The sequence below is a fragment of the Cherax quadricarinatus genome, chromosome 18, assembly GCF_038502225.1.
Source record: "Cherax quadricarinatus isolate ZL_2023a chromosome 18, ASM3850222v1, whole genome shotgun sequence".
NCBI lineage: Eukaryota > Metazoa > Arthropoda > Malacostraca > Decapoda > Parastacidae > Cherax > Cherax quadricarinatus.
The window spans coordinates 38,823,061-38,842,446 of NC_091309.1; the positions used below are offsets into that span (position 1 = coordinate 38,823,061).

At 41.8% G+C, this 19,386-nt stretch overlaps 1 protein-coding gene across 10 annotated transcripts in view; it reads right to left on the minus strand.

The window, feature by feature from the left end:
* The window catches only part of LOC128689495 (uncharacterized), a 755,803-nt gene that overhangs the window by 529,002 nt on the left and 207,415 nt on the right, over positions 1–19,386 (minus strand). For 3 of the 10 annotated variants that reach the window (XM_070086433.1, XM_053777854.2, XM_053777855.2), the window contains exon 1: positions 16,777–16,832. The exons of 6 other annotated variants lie outside the window; for them this stretch is intronic. The gene's annotated coding sequence lies outside the window, so the exon portion shown is untranslated. Of the gene's footprint in view, positions 1–16,776; positions 16,844–19,386 lie in introns of those variants that run through there. One more of the 10 variants, XM_070086429.1, reaches the window with a different exon arrangement.

The window sequence follows — 19,386 nt, forward strand, 5'->3', positions numbered from 1 at the left end:
CCGGGGTTAAAAATCCGAACGAAATCTTATCTTATCTTACTTCAACGACGGAGGAAATTTTCCATATAACCCACTTAAACCCAACTTGGACAGTGAGATCATATTGAAAATAATGTAAGACGGTATTATAAAGAATTCTTAATGGAAGATGCTGGAGAGATCTGAAAAAAAATGGAAACTCTTGGAATGAATATAGGAAACAGGTCAATCAAGAAACTTATCAAAGATTCAAGGAAGCTAGAAATAAATATACAGAAGGAGAGAAGAGAAATAAATGACGATGGCAAAATCACTCAGGTAGAAGCGGAAATGTGTGAGGCAATAAACAGAAAGTTTAAGAGTTTGGTTACAAAAGATATTTTGTCATGTGGCAGATTTTAGTCCCAGACAGACAACTGAACTAGAGAATATAGTAGCTAAAGAGAAAATACATAAAAAATAATCGTTATTAGATGTTGAAGAGAAAAGAAGCTACAGCACCAGACAGGATATTGAAATTCTAAGAGAGTTTGTAGACGAGTTATTTTTATCCATTCTGCAGCGCCAGTATGACAGCAATACCTTGTCAAGCACGTCAAGAAATAGGATAAAGTGTAAAGGTTTACAACGGGACTAGTCCACTTGCTAAGGTGTATACGTCCTATGAGGAGAGAATAAGTGAGCTAAACCTGATGATATTACAGGAAAGGACTAGGGGTGATAAAAGAACGAACAAAATACCGATAAGAATTGATAAGGTGGACAGGAACAGACTGTTCGAGAGACGAGGAGCAAGAACACGAGGGCTCAGCCCAAAGTTCAAAACATAGGCGAGTCACAGCGATGTTAAGAAGTATTTCTTCAGCTTTAGTAAGTGTGCGCACACTCGCACTAGCGCACACATTCATTTTTATACTGTAAAAAGGCTTTTGACAGAGTATCGCACAAGAGACTAACAGAGGTTAGAGGAAGGCACTACAATGGATCAAGGAATACTTAACAGTAAAGAAACAACGAATAGGTGCGTGTGATGAATGAGGTTGCACAAGGATCAATATTGGGACCCGTACTGTTTCTTGTGTGCGTGAAACACGTGACGGAAGAAATAGTCAAAGGAATCCTCTTTGCAGATGATGTGAACCTAATTAGAAGAATACAAAGAAGTGAGGACCAGAAAATACTGCAAATGAACCTGGACAGGCTGCAGGTCTGGTCTGACAAGTGACTATAAGAATTTAATCCCCAACAAATTCAACGTTTCGAAGATTAGGGACAGGCAAAGAAGACCGCGAACGGAATACAGGCTCGAGGGCAAAGGCTGCCAAACATCACGCAGGGAGAACTTTCTCTGGGTGAGCATTGTACCGAGCAAATCGCCTCAGCGCACATCAGACTAATAACTCAACACACGTCTTACAAATCTGAAATCAGCTTTCAGAAACCTAAGCAAGGAATCATTCTCGACACTTTATACAGCACATGTCAGGCCCGTATTAGAATTGTGCAGCACAAGTATGGAACTCACAACTCAAAGCAGGTCAATAAACTGGAGACTAGTTCTGCATCTGAGTGGTAGGAGCTATGAGGAAAGATTAAGGGAGTCAAACCTGATGACATTAGGCGTTATGATAACCATGTTCGAAATACTGAGAGGAATTGATAGGGTGGAGAGGGACATTACTCGTGACACGGGGAAACAGAAAAACGAGGACACACATGCAATTGGAAAACAGATGAATCACAGGGATGCTAGGAAGTATTGCTTCAGCCATAAAGTATTAAGGAAGTGGAGCGACCTGGACAGTGGAGTGGAAGAGGCAGGATCCATACTTCAATGATTACTTCAATCACTTGAAGTAACCAAGGTCCCAGGACCGAAACGTGTCCAGTGAAGTTGTTGTAAGTGTATGGACCCATGTGCTTTAATCCCCATTGTTTTGTCATACCAACAATACGCTTAGTGGATCCCAACATTCAAGAACACATAATGAGATAGAGGCCAACTGGAAATATAAGAAAGTTAAACAGGCTGCTGAGAAAAACATTTATGCAAATAAACACGAGGAAGAATTGCTGGAGAGAGCCAGGCACAAAAGAAAATGGGAACGTATAAGGATATACAAATTAGACAAGATGTTGCAATGGAGAAGAGGCTGAAAAAAACACTCCTAAGAGGGTAAATGAGGATAGAAGTGAAGAAAGAAGAGTAACAGATGGTTTCCACCACCAAACAAGGAGATGGAATAAATAGAAAACAAACTAAAACAAACGTACAAAAAGAAATGGTGCGGTAAACACAACTGTAAAACGACATAAAATGGATGGACTGATTACATCGTCTCCACATCTCTACTGCTTCTGCTGCCTGATTTGTATTCGACTGATGAAACAATACAAGGTACGGAAAATAATGAAATTTTAGTGATAAAACTCTAAAATAAAGGTAAGGTCATAATGGACACTGCATATAACGAGAGAGGAGAGTTGGATCACAGGGAGACTATGTAGTATAGTCTGGGAACTACTGATGACACCTGACTGAAAAGTTTTTTTTTTTTTATCGTAAATTTAAGATTTTGACTTTAAATAGCTCTGCGAGCCCTGAACTGTAAAAAAAAAAAAGTCAACAATATTCGTATCGTAAATGAAGCCAATGTACATGTAGTCAATACTTAGTATTGACTACAAGAAAGAAATTTTCAACTATTTAAATCCACTTGGAAAGGGTGATTTTGTTCTACTGGTTATAATATGATTTTAAGTATAACTTTAAACGGGAACGACTAATCAAATCAAAGGATGGGTGGGAATAGAACCCATGGCAGGTGGGTCCTTAAAATCACAGGCCAGTGCGCTAACCACTGGGTCAGCTGGCTCTAATAAGATTTGTTTGCAATAGTGGTATTACGATTTCGTGAGTCAGGAACAACTAGATTATAAGAAAATTTAATAAAATGCTTTAGGTAAATTTTAGAGACTCGAAATAAAGTACCTTATGTGCGTCAAATATAGACTTGTGTGATATAAAAATGGAATTAGGTGAATGTGAAGTAATGAAGGTATAATGGAATATAATGAAGAGTTCTGAAGAAAGACATGGAAGCATTATAAATGAATCAGACAAATGGAACCATTACAGGAAGCAGACATGTCAAGAAAAACGACAGAAATGAATATGCGAATATAAAGAGGAAGAAAGAAACGTTGAAAAAGAAATAGACAAGAGCAGAGAAAACCAATAAACTCTACACACATCTATGGAAAAAATTATGTTAAGGACAAAATAGGAAGAATAACTAACAAAATTAAGGATGAAAGATATTTTAAATTAATATATTTTAATCCAAACAAAAACCCGAAATGGATGATATTTAAATAACCCAAGTGACAGTAATTATTACTAGCTGCTAAGAAAATAAAAAGTCACAGCACCTGGCGGGATGGGTATTTAAAAAAAAAAAATTTAAAACAATTATGCTACCTCCTTCGAAAAAACAATTAGGATTTCATTGCAAAAGGTAAACTGGAAGACTAGTGATTAAATGGTGGACACATTGTCTCAATATTTCAAACATCTTGACAAGGAAGACCTTTTACTACTGTAGGAATGTTTGCCTGAGAGAGTAGTCTTAGAAATTTTGGAAAATTAAGTTGATGAAACACTTGGAGAACAATAACCTAACTAGTAACCAATTTTATTTCAGTCTGCAAAACTCAGATATATCAAATATAATAAGTTACTAAGAAAGAGTTACGAAAATAGTTCAAAACAGAAATGATCAGGTAGATTGTATTTATCTAAATATAAAAAAAAAATAAGAATTCTCCATATATGGAAACTACAGTCTGTAGGAGGGATACAAGGTATAGCAGTGGATGAGAGGTATTCCATCGAGAGGAGGATAAGAACAACTGTAAATGGAACAATGTCCTAGGGGAAAAGGTGTCACAGCGGGTACCACAAAGATCCGTATTTGTCAGTGTTAATTCATTAAAGTGACTCGAAAGAATTAAAAATTATACATATTTGTGGATATGTAAAAAAAAATCAGATTATTACTTGGATAAATTGGAGTGACCGATGGTTGCTGAAGTTTAATAAAAATATCATATAATGGAAATTAGAGAAAGTAAAATTAGTCCACATGAAGAATATTGGCTGTGACATATTATATATATTGTGACATATTATATATACTGTGACATATTATATATACTATCACAGAGATTTACATAGGTGTTATTAAAAGAAACTAAAACCAGAAATCATATAAACGACATCGTGAGAAGTTCCTCAATGTTTACAGCTTATATTAAGCCAAAATTGGAAAGTAACAGTTGTGGGGTTCCCATATATTAGAAAAATTCGAGGGCGGAGCTACAAAATATCTGCCAGGTCACAAAAATTAGGAAATGAAACTTGATTTCCTTGATGTGATTCTTAATCGCAAGACTACGGACTTTTCTTTTTCCATTCACTGTAAAAAAAAAGTTAGAATGAAGCGCTGAGAACAATAAAGACGCCCAGAGTGGCTGAGAAGACATGATGACTGTGAACATTTTTTATTATTGGTATTATTATTAGCAAATTACCTGCAGGAGGCTTACAGGGCATTACCTGAATTATTACCTAAAAGTAATTTGGGCGAGGTAAGTGGGACTTAAATCACAGTAAGTCTTTGAATTGCAACTCCATCAACGTCCACTTCTTCACCATTCTCACAAAAAACTAGACCTAACATTAAATTTATGATTATAATATTAAAACCAGCTATTCTGGTAATTAAAGTTATGTGGACTATAAAGGATTAGGCTTGTTGGCTACACAGAATATAATTATTATACCTAAATTTTTAGTGTTATTAAAAAAGAAATTTGTATTACCACTTACCATTTAATTACAGGAAGACAATGCTGATGAAACACATCCTATACCCTAGCAGATAGAATTTATGAAGGCCAACGCAAAAACTACTGTACATTATGGGCAATCGTCATATAGCTATGGTGTGTTGTTGGGAAGGATTCATTGAAGTCCTTTATTTTCTTCCTCCACACACAATTCTTGTGTTCCTGCCAATTTCCTGTCCCAATTCTTCAGCAGGAACGTGACAGCAATTTCTAAATTACGAACCGAGGATGATATACACCAAATTGGCCTCGGAAAAAGCCGAACAACATCGCACAAGACCAGTCCTCACATATTAAATTCAATATGGCATCCCCCGGCGTCCCTACTGGCTGTTCTCCACCCCCTCCCTCGAAATTTCTCGCAGGGTCCAAACAGCATCATACTTCAGTATACAATTATTGTATTATTCATTCATTTGGTCTACATTTAGAAAATTGTGTAAAAAATTTCCACAATAGCCACATACAAATTCGAGAAGGGAAAATAAATAGAAGACATGACCAAAAGTTTCACTCCACCACACACGTTCACTTCTAAACAAGCTTCACACCACACAGCTTCACTTCCCACACAAGTTTCCCACCACACTCGCTCACTTCTCCACAAGTTTCACTCCACCACACAGGTTTACTTTTCCACAAGTTTCACACCACACACGTTCACTTCTCCTTAAGACTCATCCTCATTCCTTCCAAGTGTGAAATCACAACCAACCAGGTAATAATCACAGTTGTGCAAACAATCCTTCCTGAAGTCTCTATTACCACCCCTTCCAAGAGCACCCTCTTGGGAGCACCACTGGGTCATCAGGCCATTGACACAGTCCTCAAGGACAAACTGAATGACCTGAAGTCAATGGAGGAGAGAATAAGTTATCTTGATGCCCATGATGCCATGTATCTCCTCACAAGGTGCCTTACCTTGCCAAGACTAACTCCTTGAGGTGTACACCCTCTTTCGACAACCCAACACTTGGCGAATATGTCTCACTCCTAAGAGCTATCTTTAAAAAGCACTGAATCTGTCACTGGAGGATCAGCAATCGGATCAAGCAACTCTCCCAGTGTGATTAGAAGGTATAGGGGAGCGCAAGGCAACGCTGGTAGCTTTACCTGCATTTCTGTCCTCATGCATGGCTTCCAGTGGACTAGTCAAGGATATTGTCCCCGAACGCTTGAGAGGTGCGGTAGGAGCTCAAGACCCCAGGTTCATTGAAGCAGCCACACAGTATATTCTTGTAGACTCCTCAACCACACCAGCTCCTCCCAAAGAGCACAGTCTCACTGGGAAAAAACGACCATGTAAATAATTGCCTACACAGTGCTCAGCATCGTTTGAGGAAAGGACAAAGCGTCTCCTAGCGGCGAAGGCACCACATTCAGATTTCTTTTAGTTGTTCCCAACTTCCTCCCTGGGCACCTGATTCGACCCACAGGCCATTTGGATTGGTGTTGCTCTTCACCTAACTGCCCCCATACCCACTGAACATAGGTGTATTTGCGGCAGGGCGACGGCTGATCAATTCGGCCTTCCTGGTCTCGTCTGTCATACATCAGAAGGGAATTATGCTAGACATGAGGAGCTCAACGACGTCACAAAGAATAGTCTCGCCACAGCCTGTTGCCCAGCTGAACGGGAACCCCAAGTATGGAGGTACGAGGGAAGTCAAAAACGTCCAGATGGAGCCACTATGTTACTCTGGAAGGACAGTAAGCAGATTGCCTGGGACTACACTTGTGCTGCCACATTGGCAGACACCTACTTGCCATACTCTGAAGTTGAACAGGGTGAAGCCGCCAGTTACAGGGAGACCCAGATCTGCAAATATGAGGGTCTGCCCAGTTGCTATAACTACATCCCAGTAGGGTCAGAGACCCTTGGAGCATGGGGCAAATGTGCTCTGAAGGTCCTCAGAGAGCTGTGAGAAAAACTCATCACACAATCCAAGGATCACAGAGTGGCCAGCTTCCTCTTTCAGAGACTCAATGCCACAATTCAGAGGGAAAATGCCTGCAGCAATCTGGGCACAGCCCACTGCCCGGGAGCTGGATGAAGTATTTGAGATGTAGGCTCTGAGATGTTATATATGTTCTACTTCCTATTGTATTTTTGTTAATGTATTTTGTCTTTAAATAAAATTTACATAGAATATAAAATATAGGGTTTGGTAGAAGAAAATATTCAAACACCTCCGAGGAGAATCTCGAGTTTTCCCTGAAGTAAGTTTATTCTTTTTTCAGAGGATGAGGGTCCACAGTCCAGTTATAGAGGTTGTACCTCCCTATAAAATATATATATATATATATATATATATATATATATATATATATATATATATATACAGCTTGCCATTCTTCCAGGGATAGATGATGATCGCGTCGGGGCGGTTTGCTGGGTTGTGGGTAATGTTGGCTGCTAGTGATTGGGGCTCTCTATCGGCTGGGCATCCAGCTGTAGTAAGGGTTACCTTTATGTTGTTGACTTCATTGTGTCTTGCATGTCAGCGCTTTGTTTTGGAACAGTTAAGACCATGTAGACCATATTGGTCAGCTTGCACATCGCTGCAAATACATATATATTCCGTGTGAATTGGGGCAGCAATGCGCAGAGCTACTGCAATACAGAAAGTCTTGGGGTCGAGGTGTGTTCCCATTGCCGAAATGAGAACTGTTTGGAGGAAGTCCCCGGGAAGATGTGCACTCACAGCTTGGAGACGGGCAGTCTCCCTGTCTGATGTTACAGCCCTAAACATGTTGGCAAGTACCTTTACAGCGATGGGGCCATCCCATCTTGACTGTAGGCCAGTGCTGCAATAGGTTTTGGTGCTGGAGCAGCAAGTCTCTCTCATTTAGTGATGGCATTGGCATATCAAGGGTCCTGTATTCCTGCTGAGTCACTGAGGATGTCTGGAAGAATTTATTAACTTATTTGACGCTATGGAAGAGGATAGGAAAGCTGGTAGGGCAGTCTGGGAGGATTTGCATACTCCCAGACCCCAAGACTGAATGGAAGTGAGGCTTACAACCACTGTCCTTCTTTGAGGGAAAGATTCAATATACTTTCTAGCATGGTCTTAAGAAGAGAGTCATATTCCTTGAGTTTTGGACTGCTGAAGGCTGGAGAGCATCTCAGGAAATAGGTAAGTTATGGGATTGACAGGCACCTGGTGAGCAGGTAGAAGGCATCATGTGTATCGATGTCTTTCATCCTGCCTTCCATCATCCTGAGGGTTGAGATTTTTTTTTCTAGGATCAGATTGATGGCACTGGGCTCAAGAGAAGCACCAAGGAGAGTGCTGTTGGCTGGATCAATGGCTCGTGTTCCTGATAAAACAGCACTAATATTCTGGATCATCTGTCGATTGGTAGAAACTATTTCACATTTGGTGGGGATTAAAGATAGGCCCAGGGTTTCTCCCATGTCTTTAATTTTTCTGATGTCCTCTAGGAGAGATTCTGTTGTGCCAGCTAGGGTACCGTCGTCCAGGAACCAGATATTGAGGTCACTGGAGAGTGCTTCTGCGACTTCCTTGATGGCCAGACAGAAGAGAAAGGGGCGAGAGGGTCCTCCTGTTGCACACCCTCACACGAGTCAATTTCGTGGTCCCCAAACAATAGTTTAGAGGCCACACTATAACACGATTCAATGAAGGGATAGAGGGATGGGAAGTTTCTAGAAACTGCTTTGAGAGCAGCATCCCTTCTAAGTTGAAAGCGTTGGCAAAGTCCAATTTTATCAAGACTTTTTCATCGGACATGTTGATGTACAGTATACTCGTGCTGCATGGGCAGTTGCTTCACAGCTTTGTTGAACACTAAAACCGATCTGAGTTGGTTTCAACACTGAGGCAGCCTCTTGACTTACCATTCTTACTGCAGCCTTGGCGACTAGGCACCGAAGGGTGTTGCCCACTACAATGGGCCTAATTCCTCCATCCTTCTTCTGGAGGGCACACAGTGAGGCACCAAAGAAAAAGGGTCTAATGGCCTCTGAGACACTGCCAGCCATGCACACATTGAAAAATTTGGCGAGTTCGGACAGTAACCTCTCTGAAACATCACAAGTGCTGGACTGAGCATTTGTTTTAAGTGTTGTGGCCTTAAACAAGTGAAACCACCTCCTGAGCCCTGTGGAAATGACGTAGCAGCTGTATACACATCAGCATCCTGTAAGGTTTAATGTTCTTCGCCTGCTGCAGTGTCAGGGAGTTCAATATTGGTACTGGGAGCCCTGGGTGGATGTTTGTCCTTCAGGGCTTGTGCCGTACTAACGTCCTTAGGAGCGATGGTATCCTCACTGGTTATAAGTTTCTTTTATTTTTTTACTAATTGTACTCTGATTTTTGAGGTGTCAGGTGTCCTGTTATTGGCATTTGCCCGGCGGGCGTGTGAGACCGACGAGGCTGTTATCTCTAGGGAATGCATTTATTGCCCTAATAACATATGTTGCTAGTGACTTGTTCCTACTTGGTGGGACAGCCAAACAGGCGTTGCCAAGTAACAGTAGGTTGTGCCAGGATCCGTTGTTTGCAGGAGCATCGTCGACTTTCTTCAAGCGGTTAGCAAATTTACAAACATCTTGAGGGTGAGCTGCTTTGGGGATGTGTGTCAGTGTCCTGGTGGATGTTAATTTGACTGTAGATTTTAGGTCCTCTGTAGAGGTGAAGTCAGGGTAGGTCTCAGCTCTGTCTGCTGGAAGGGGCTGTTGGTTGTTCCCATCTGGAGCTCTCCTGGAGCCTCGACTTCCATTGTGTGCACGGATGTTGTGAGTTGAGGGAATGCATGTACAATCCCTGTGGCACACATGCAGATGCCTCGTGGATGGAATCCACGGCGTTGGCTGTGTCGTGGAGGTTCCTGGGAGCCCGGCACTTCTTGTGACATTGCTGACATCGTGGGAGTAGGAGGGCGCCAGCTGTAGGGTAACAGGTGAAGGACAGCAGGGATATATGGGAGATGAGGGTGGGGGAATGGCAATTGGTAGGGTGAGTAATTGGTGGGGCACTAAACGGCAACACCCTTTATTCAGGAAGTCAGTAGGCCTAGACCGGGGAGGGGAAGGGGGACCAGGGATGGGGGGGGCGAGGGGAGTGACCCTATCTGTTCATTAAAGATGCACATCACTTACTAACTTTTGCTAACTGTAATAAACTTATTCCATTTAGAGAAACCCTCGCCATTTGGCACATTAATCACCGTGCTCTCACTATTAACCGAGGTGTTCTTCTGTTCAGCATCCAGTGACGGAGTAGTGAGCGACCACTCCCCCCCCCCCAACCACAGCCGAACACAGAGGATGAAAAACCTCCTTCACACGTCAGCTGGCAGGATCCCCTCAAGACCACCGCTACTCCCCAACTCCCAACATGCACACTGCAATTTCACTGATACAGAAGCAATGGTCTGATGCAGAGGATTGTCACAACTCTCTAATCTCCGGTGGATACTCACGATAATGTCTGCCGAAACTGGCCCTTGTAAACCGTCATGTTGGTTCTTGGTTTACACACAAAATGTATGGAGCACCACAAACTGGTTCCCTCCCTCCCTCCTTTATAGACTTGTCTGCTGACATGTCCACTACCAAATATCTGAATACATTCACCTCCATACTCTCTCCCTCCAATCTGATATATATAATCATTAAGTGCTGAGTATCCAGAGTCTTTACAGCAAGATAAATAATAACTTAAATATTGAGTATTTATATGATATGAACCTAGAGCTGTACAATGTACACGCAGCTAACGAGCTACTGTACTGTCATAGGAGTAAATCTTTCAGAGCCACAGCTGCAATAAAGCTTCAGAGATGCGCCAAACTCTCGATGATCATTACGACTTCAATTTTTATTGTATTTTTACCGGCACATTCTCCCATGAAATATTGTTGCTTAATATTTGTTCAACTGACATGTTTAAACAGTTTCCTCGCGTTTTACTACTTTTCACGTGATTTCATTTTCTCCTGTTTTCCACTTTTCACTGTTTCACCACTTTTCTCCTGTTTTCCACTTTTCACTGTTTCACCACTTTTCTCCTGTTTTCCACTTTTCACCTGTTTTACCACTTTTCACCTGTTTTTCCACTTTTCACCTGTTTTACCACTTTTCACCTGTTTTTCCACTTTTCACCTGTTTTACCACTTTTCACCTGTTTTTCCACTTTTCACCTGTTTTACCACTTTTCACCTGTTTTTCCACTTTTCACCTGTTTTCCTACAGTTCATGTGTTTTACCGCTTTTCACATACTTTTCTACTTTTCTCTTTTTTACCATTTTTCACGTGTTTTACCACTTGTCACATGCTTTTCCACTTATCACGTGCTTTACCACTGCATGTTTTTTTTTCTCCAGTTTTCACGTGTTTCCCAGTTTTCACGTGTTTCCCAGTTTTCACGTGTTTCCCCAGTTTTCACGTGTTTCCCAGTTTTCACGTGTTTCCCAGTTTTCACGTGTTTTCCAGTTTTCACGTGTTTTACTAATTTAACCTAACTTTACTACGACTAATAATATTAACACAATTACCCCAAAAAAACACAAGATTACTTAAAAATCACTGCAGTCAAGTCAAGTCATAAAATCACTTGGTTCCATTCACTCTTATCTACCACGCTCACACACCCGTTTTGCATGCCCAATCCCCTCGCATACAAAACCTGATTTGTCCCCACCCTCCCTCCCGCAACACTTTCCTAGGAGGACCTCTACCCTGCCTTCCTTCCACTATAGATTTATATACCCTACAAGTCATCCTATTTTTATCTGTCTTTAAATGTCCACACCACCTCAACAACCCCGCCCGGAAAATACTTTTAGTAACCCTGCAAACTACGAATTCTCTGCATAATATTCATACCACAAATTCCCCTCAAACAAGACATCTCCACTGCCTCCAGCTTCCTCCTTGCTGCAACATTTACAACTCATGCTTCACACTCATCCAAGTGTGTTGGTGCCACTACACTCTTATACATTTCCCTTTAGGCCTCCATGGATAACGTTCTTTGTCTCCACAGATGCCTCAATGTACCACCCACCTTTTTCCCCTCATGAATTCTATAATCCACTTAGTCTTTCATAGACCCGTCCGCCGACAAGTCCTCTCTCAAATATATGAACACATTCACTTCTTCCATACTTCCTCCCTACCAAAATTTTTGCTACAGTCAACACCTTGCCCTTTCCTATGTTCATTTTTAATTTCCTTTTTTTTCACACCTTTCCAAATTGGTCCACCAAACTTTTGCAATTTCTCTTCCGAATCTCCTAAAAGCGTCGTATCACCGACAAAAAAAAAAACCATCTCTGATAACTACCACTTTGCATTTGATTCTTTATCTTTTAATCCCACACCTCTCCTCAACAACCTAGCATTCACTTCTTTTATAACTCCATAACTTTTACAACATACCATAACCCGAGCCTCATGCTTGTAAAAATTCTTAACTGCCTAAAGTAACCTACAGCCTATTCCATACACTTGCACCAACTGTTACATTGCTCTCCTATTCACCCTATCATATGTCTTTTCTAAATTCATAAATACAATGAAAACTTCCTCACACTTATCTAAATACCGTTCACTTGTAAGCTCTAATGTAATCATTTCGTAACAATTTTCTAACTTTCCTAAAACCTTGTTCATCTGTGATCCTGCTCACTGTCTTGCCCTTAATTCTTTCAATAGCAACTCTACCATGCACTTTACTTTGTATACTCAACAGGCTTATTCCTCTAAAATTCTTACATTTTTTTATCCCACTACATTTATACAAAGGAATAATGCACCTTCCCCCTTTCATACGTTTATTAAAAGCACCAACCACTCCAAAACTATATCCCCACCTGCTTTTAACATTTCCATCTTGCTTCCATCAATCCCAGCTGTTTTACACCCTTTCATTTTTGCCCACTGCCTCAGTCACTTCCCCCACACTCACATTTGGCTCTTCCTTACTCCTATTAGATGTTAAACTTCCCTGGCCAATGCATGAAATCACTGCCTCCCTCTCCATCTACCCGATAACTCCTCTTTTGCTTTTAACTATTAAATCAGTTCATTCCCTAGGCTTTCTCAGCTTATTAATTTCCCTCCAAAACTTTTTTATTCTCAACAAAATTGGTTAACAGAACCTCATCCACTCCCTCATTTGCTCTCCTTTTACACTCCCTCCCACTCTTTTAACCTGTCTTTTATTCTCCACAAACTCCACCTTCCTTGTACCATTTTTGCTTTGTAAAAACCTCATATGCTAATTTTTTCTCTCGTATCTCTCTCCTTTCATCATTCCACTAATAGTTCCTCTACCTTCGCACAACCACCCTCATATATCCAATGGCGTGGCTGCCAAAGCTCTCACTTCACATGCTGAGTATCTGGTTTCGATTCCCGGCAAGGGTGGAAACATTAAACACGTTTCCTTACACCTGCTGTCCTGTTCACCTAGCAAGTAGGTATCTGGATGTTAGTCAACTGGTGTGGGTCGCACCCTGGAGGACAAGCTTGAGGACCCCAATGGAAATAAGATTTTCTTGGGTTATCTATGGTGGCTAACCCTCTGGTGTTAAAAATCCAAGCAAAATCCTATCTTCTCCTAAGATCTGTATACATTTTATCCTCCCTACTCCTTAAATTTATAAACTTTCACTTCTCTCTCTTGCTTACTGATGTCATTCTCCTTGTACCATGTCTACCTCTTACTCTCACTGTAGCTGCAACATCATAATGATCCAATACATCTGTTGCACCTCTAAAAATTTACACATAATGAGTTCCATCATATCTCGTGTACTTATTTATCCTCCTTTTAAAATATGTATTACCTATTAATTAACTTCTTTCTATACAACGTTTAATTAAAGGCCCCCCATTATCATGTACCAGCGGCACCCCAAACTTACCTACCACACCCTTTACAACAGTTTCTCCCACTTAAGCATTCAGGTCCTCACTACAATTACTCTCTCACTTAGTTCAAAACTCAACATTCGCTTAACATCTCCCAAATGCATTCACTCTCTCTATCTTTGTCTCTCTCTCTCTCTCTCTCTCTCTGTCTCTCACTCCTCTAGGTGCATAAACACTTAGTAGAACCCACTGTTTGCATCCCACCCTTATTTTAATCCACATAATCCTTGAATTTATACTTCTATATTCCCTTTTTTCGTGCCGTAACTGATAATTCAACATTGCTACTCCTTCTATTTCAGACATTTCGCAGGACGGTAGTACCGCCCTGGAGGGTTGCTGTCTACTAACTTATTATATATATGTCGTGCCGAATAGGTAAAACTGGTCAGTTAGCAAGAACTCATTTAAAATTAAGTCCTTTCTAAAATTTTCTCTAATATGTTTAAAGATAAATTTTTTATCATTTATGTTAATGTAAAAATTAATAATTTTGCACCAAAAGAACCTTAGAAAACTTACCAAACTTTATTAAAACAAGGGTAATTTAATTTAACACTCCAGCTAAATATATTTTGGATAAGTTTATAGTAATTTAATAATAAAAAAACACAATGAAAAATTTTTTTCATTAGGTTCAGAACGATTTTTTTGTGATATTATTGCGTACACGAATTTATGCTTGCCTTATTCGGCAAGAAGAGCATTACTATTTAAGCCAAAATTGCAAGTTTTACCTATTCGGCACGACATCATATATATATAAATATATATATATATATATATATATATATATATATATATATATATATATATATATATATAAAATATATATTATATATATTATATATAATACATATATATAATATATTATATATATATATTATATATATATATATATATATATATATATATATATATATATATATATATATATATATATATATATATATATATAATTTTTTTTCAACAAGTCGGCCGTCTCCCATCGAGGGAGCGTGACCCAAAAAGAAAATACTTTCATCATTCAACACTTTCACCTCACTCACACAATCACTGTTTTTGCAGAGGTGCTCAGAATACAACAGTTTAGAAGTATATACATATAAAAATACACAATATATCCCTCCAAACTGCCAATATCCCAAACCCCTCCTTTAGGGTGCAGGCATTGTACTTCCCATTTCCAGGACTCAAGTCCGGTTATATAAAATAACCGGTTTCCCTTAATCCCTTCATTATTACCCTGCTCACACTCCAACAGCTCGTCAGGTCCCAAATACCATTTGTTCTCATTCACTCCTATCTAACACGCTCACACACGCTTCGTGGAAGTCCAAACCCCTAGCTCACAACACCTCCTTTACCCCCTCCCTCCAACCTTTTCGAGGATGACCTCTACCCCGCCTTCCTTCCCCTACAGATTTACACACCCTCCTTGTCATTCTACTTTGATCCATTCTCTCTAAATGACCAAACCACCTCAACAAACCCTCTTCAGTCCTCTGACTAATACTTTTATTAACTCCACACCTTCTCCTAATTTCCACACTCCGAATTTTCTGCATAATATTTACACCACACACTGCCCTTAGACAGGACATCTCCACTGCCTCCAAGTGCCTCCCCGCTGCTGCATTTACAACCCAAGCTTCACATCCATATAAGAGTGTTGGTACTACTATACTTTCAAACATTCCCTTCTTTGCCTCCATAGATAACGTTTTTTGTCTCCACATATACCTCAATGCACCACTCACCTTTTTTTCCTTCATCAATTCTATGATTAACCTCATCCTTCATAAATCCATCCGCTGACACGTCAACTCCCAAATATCTGAAAACATTCACTTCTTCCATACTCCTCCTCCCCAATTTGATATCCAATTTTTCTTTATCTAAATCATTTGATACCCTCATCACCTTACTCTTTTCTATGTTCACTTTCATCTTTCTATCTTTACACACACTCCCAAATTCGTCCACTAACCTTTGCAATTTTTCTTTAGAATCTCCCATAAGCACAGTATCATCAGCAAAAAGCAACTGTGTCACTTCCCATTTTGTATTTAATTCCCAATAATTTAATTCCACCCCTCTCCCGAACACCCTAGCATTTTCTTCTTTTACAACCCCATCTATAAATATATTAAACAACCATGGTGACATTACACATCCCTGTCTAAGACCTACTTTTACCGGGAAGTAGTCTCCCTCTCTTCTACACACCCTAACCTGAGCCTCACTATCCTCATAAAAACTCTTTACAGCATTTAATAACTTACCACCTATTCCATATACTTGTAACATCTGCCACATTGCTTCCCTATCCACTCTATCATATGCCTTTTCTAAATCCATAAATGCAATAAAAACTTCCCTACCTGTAAACACTTGATCTACACATCCCCTACCCACTCTGAAACCTCCTTGCTCATCCGCAATCCTACATTCTGTCTTACCTCTAATTCTTTCAATTATAACCCTACCGTACACACACACACACATATATATATTATATATATATATATATATATATATATATATATATATATATATATATATATATATATATATATATATATATATATATAAAATTATATATATATATAATGTGTGTGTGTGTATGTACTCACCCGTTTGTGGTTGCAGGGGTCGAGTCATAGCTCCTGTGTGTAGTGAGAGAGAGAGAGAGAGATTGATTTTGTGTTTGTTTCACTGGGATGAAGCTCGACATTCTTACGTTACACTCCAGTCGGACACAATCTTGCTTAATTAAATACTCGATCCACCAACTATTACTGCGAGTGGTTGTACTGCAGCCGTCTGGGCGGCAGTGAAGCGGCCACTCCCCCCCCCCTTCCCCCGCCCATCCCCACAACCACCACTGTGTCACCAAGACCCCGGGACAAGCCGCCCCCGCCACCTTCAGGCCGCCCTGGCTCAACCACGCCGCCGCCCACACCACGCCACTTACCTCCTGAGAGCGACCCACGCAGTGCCGCCCGTCACTACCCGGCACCCACACTGGCACCACACACACTGCCGACCACCCCACCAAACAACCCTAACCACGACACCCTTCCCCGCCCCGCCACGCTGGCCGCCCGCCCCGCCACGCTGGCCGCCCGCCCCGCCACGCCGCTCGCCACGCCGCCATCCCTGCCACCCAGCCAACCCCGCCACGCCGCCCACCCCGCCACGCCGCCCACCACGCTAACACAAAACAGCACACTGCTGATATCACGCCATAAAAATTCAAGAACACGCTCATGAAGGAACACTGCCGTAGGCCTATGTTGCACCTATCATGCTGCTGCACCTATCATGCTGCTGCACCTATCATTCTGCTGCACCTCTCATGCTGCTGCACCTATCATACTGCTGCACCTATCATGCTGCTGCACCTATCATGCTGCTGCACCTATCATGCTGCTGCACCTATCATGCTGCTGCACCTCTCATGCTGCTGCACCTATCATACTGCTGCACCTATCATACTGCTGCACCTATCATGCTGCTGCACCTATCATGCTGCTGCACCTGTCATACTGCTGCACCTATCATGCTGCTGCACCTATCATGCTGCTGCACCTATCATACTGCTGCACCTATCATACTGCTGCACCTATCATACTGCTGCACCTATCATGCTGCTGCACCTCTCATGCTGCTGCACCTATCATACTGCTGCACCTATCATACTGCTGCACCTATCATGCTGCTGCACCTATCATGCTGCTGCACCTGTCATACTGCTGCACCTATCATGCTGCTGCACCTATCATGCTGCTGCACCTATCATACTGCTGCACCTATCATACTGCTGCACCTATCATACTGCTGCACCTATCATGCTGCTGCACCTCTCATGCTGCTGCACCTCTCATGCTGCTGCACCTATCATACTGCTGCACCTATCATACTGCTGCACTTATCATGCTGCTGCACCTATCATGCTGCTGCACCTATCATACTGCTGCACCTATCATACTGCTGCACCTCTCATGCTGCTGCACCTATCATACTGCTGCACCTATCATACTGCTGCACCTATCATACTGCTGCACCTATCATACTGCTGCACCTATCATGCTGCTGCACCTATCATGCTGCTGCACCTATCATACTGCTGCACCTATCATACTGCTGCACCTATCATGCTGCTGCACCTATCATGCTGCTGCACCTATCATGCTGCTGCACCTATCATGCTGCTGCACCTCTCATGCTGCTGCACCTATCATGCTGCTGCACCTATCATGCTGCTGCACTTATGCTGCTGCACCTATCATACTGCTGCACCTATCATGCTGCTGCACCTATCATACTGCTGCACCAATCATGCTGCTGCACCTATCATGCTACTGCATCTATCATGCTGCTGCACCTATCATGCTGCTGCACCTATCATGCTGCTGCACCTATCATGCTGCTGCATCTATCATGCTGCTGCACCTATCATGCTGCTGCACCTATCATGCTGCTGCACCTATCATGCTACTGCATCTATCATGCTGCTGCACCTATCATGCTGCTGCACCTATCATGCTGCTGCACCTATCATGCTGCTGCACCTATCATGCTGCTGCACCTATCATGCTGCTGCACCTATCATGCTGCTGCACCTATCATGCTGCTGCACCTATCATGCTGCTGCACCTATCATACTGCTGCACCTATCATGCTGCTGCACCTATCATGCTACTGCATCTATCATGCTGCTGTACCTATCATGCTGCTGCACCTATCATGCTGCTGCACCTATCATGCTGCTGCACCTATCATGCTACTGCATCTATCATGCTGCTGCACCTATCATACTGCTGCACCTATCATGCTGCTGCACCTATCATGCTGCTGCACTTATCATGCTGCTGCACCTATCATACTGCTGCACCTATCATGCTGCTGCACTTATCATACTGCTGCACCTATCATACTGCTGCACCTATCATACTGCTGCACCTATCATACTGCTGCACCTATCATGCTGCTGCACCTATCATGCTGCTGCACCTATCATGCTGCTGCACCTATCATGCTACTGCATCTATCATGCTGCTGCACCTATCATACTGCTGCACCTATCATGCTGCTGCACCTATCATGCTGCTGCACCTATCATGCTGCTGCATCTATCATGCTGCTGCATCTATCATACTGCTGCACCTATCATGCTGCTGCACCTATCATGCTGCTGCACCTATCATACTGCTGCACCTATCATGCTGCTGCATCTATCATGCTGCTGCACCTATCATGCTGCTGCACTTATCATACTGCTGCACCTATCATACTGCTGCACCTATCATGCTGCTGCACCTATCATACTGCTGCACCTATCATGCTGCTGCACCTATCATGCTGCTGCACTTATTAAGCTGCTGCAGCTATCACTCTGTGCTACACGTACCACACTATGCTGCACCTACCACACTATGCTTCCTCTATCACATTATGCTGCACCTATCACATTATGCTGCACATATCAATATGCTACACCTATCATGTTATGCTGCACCTATCACTCTATGCAACACCTACCACACTATGCTACACTTACCACACTATGCTGCACCTATCA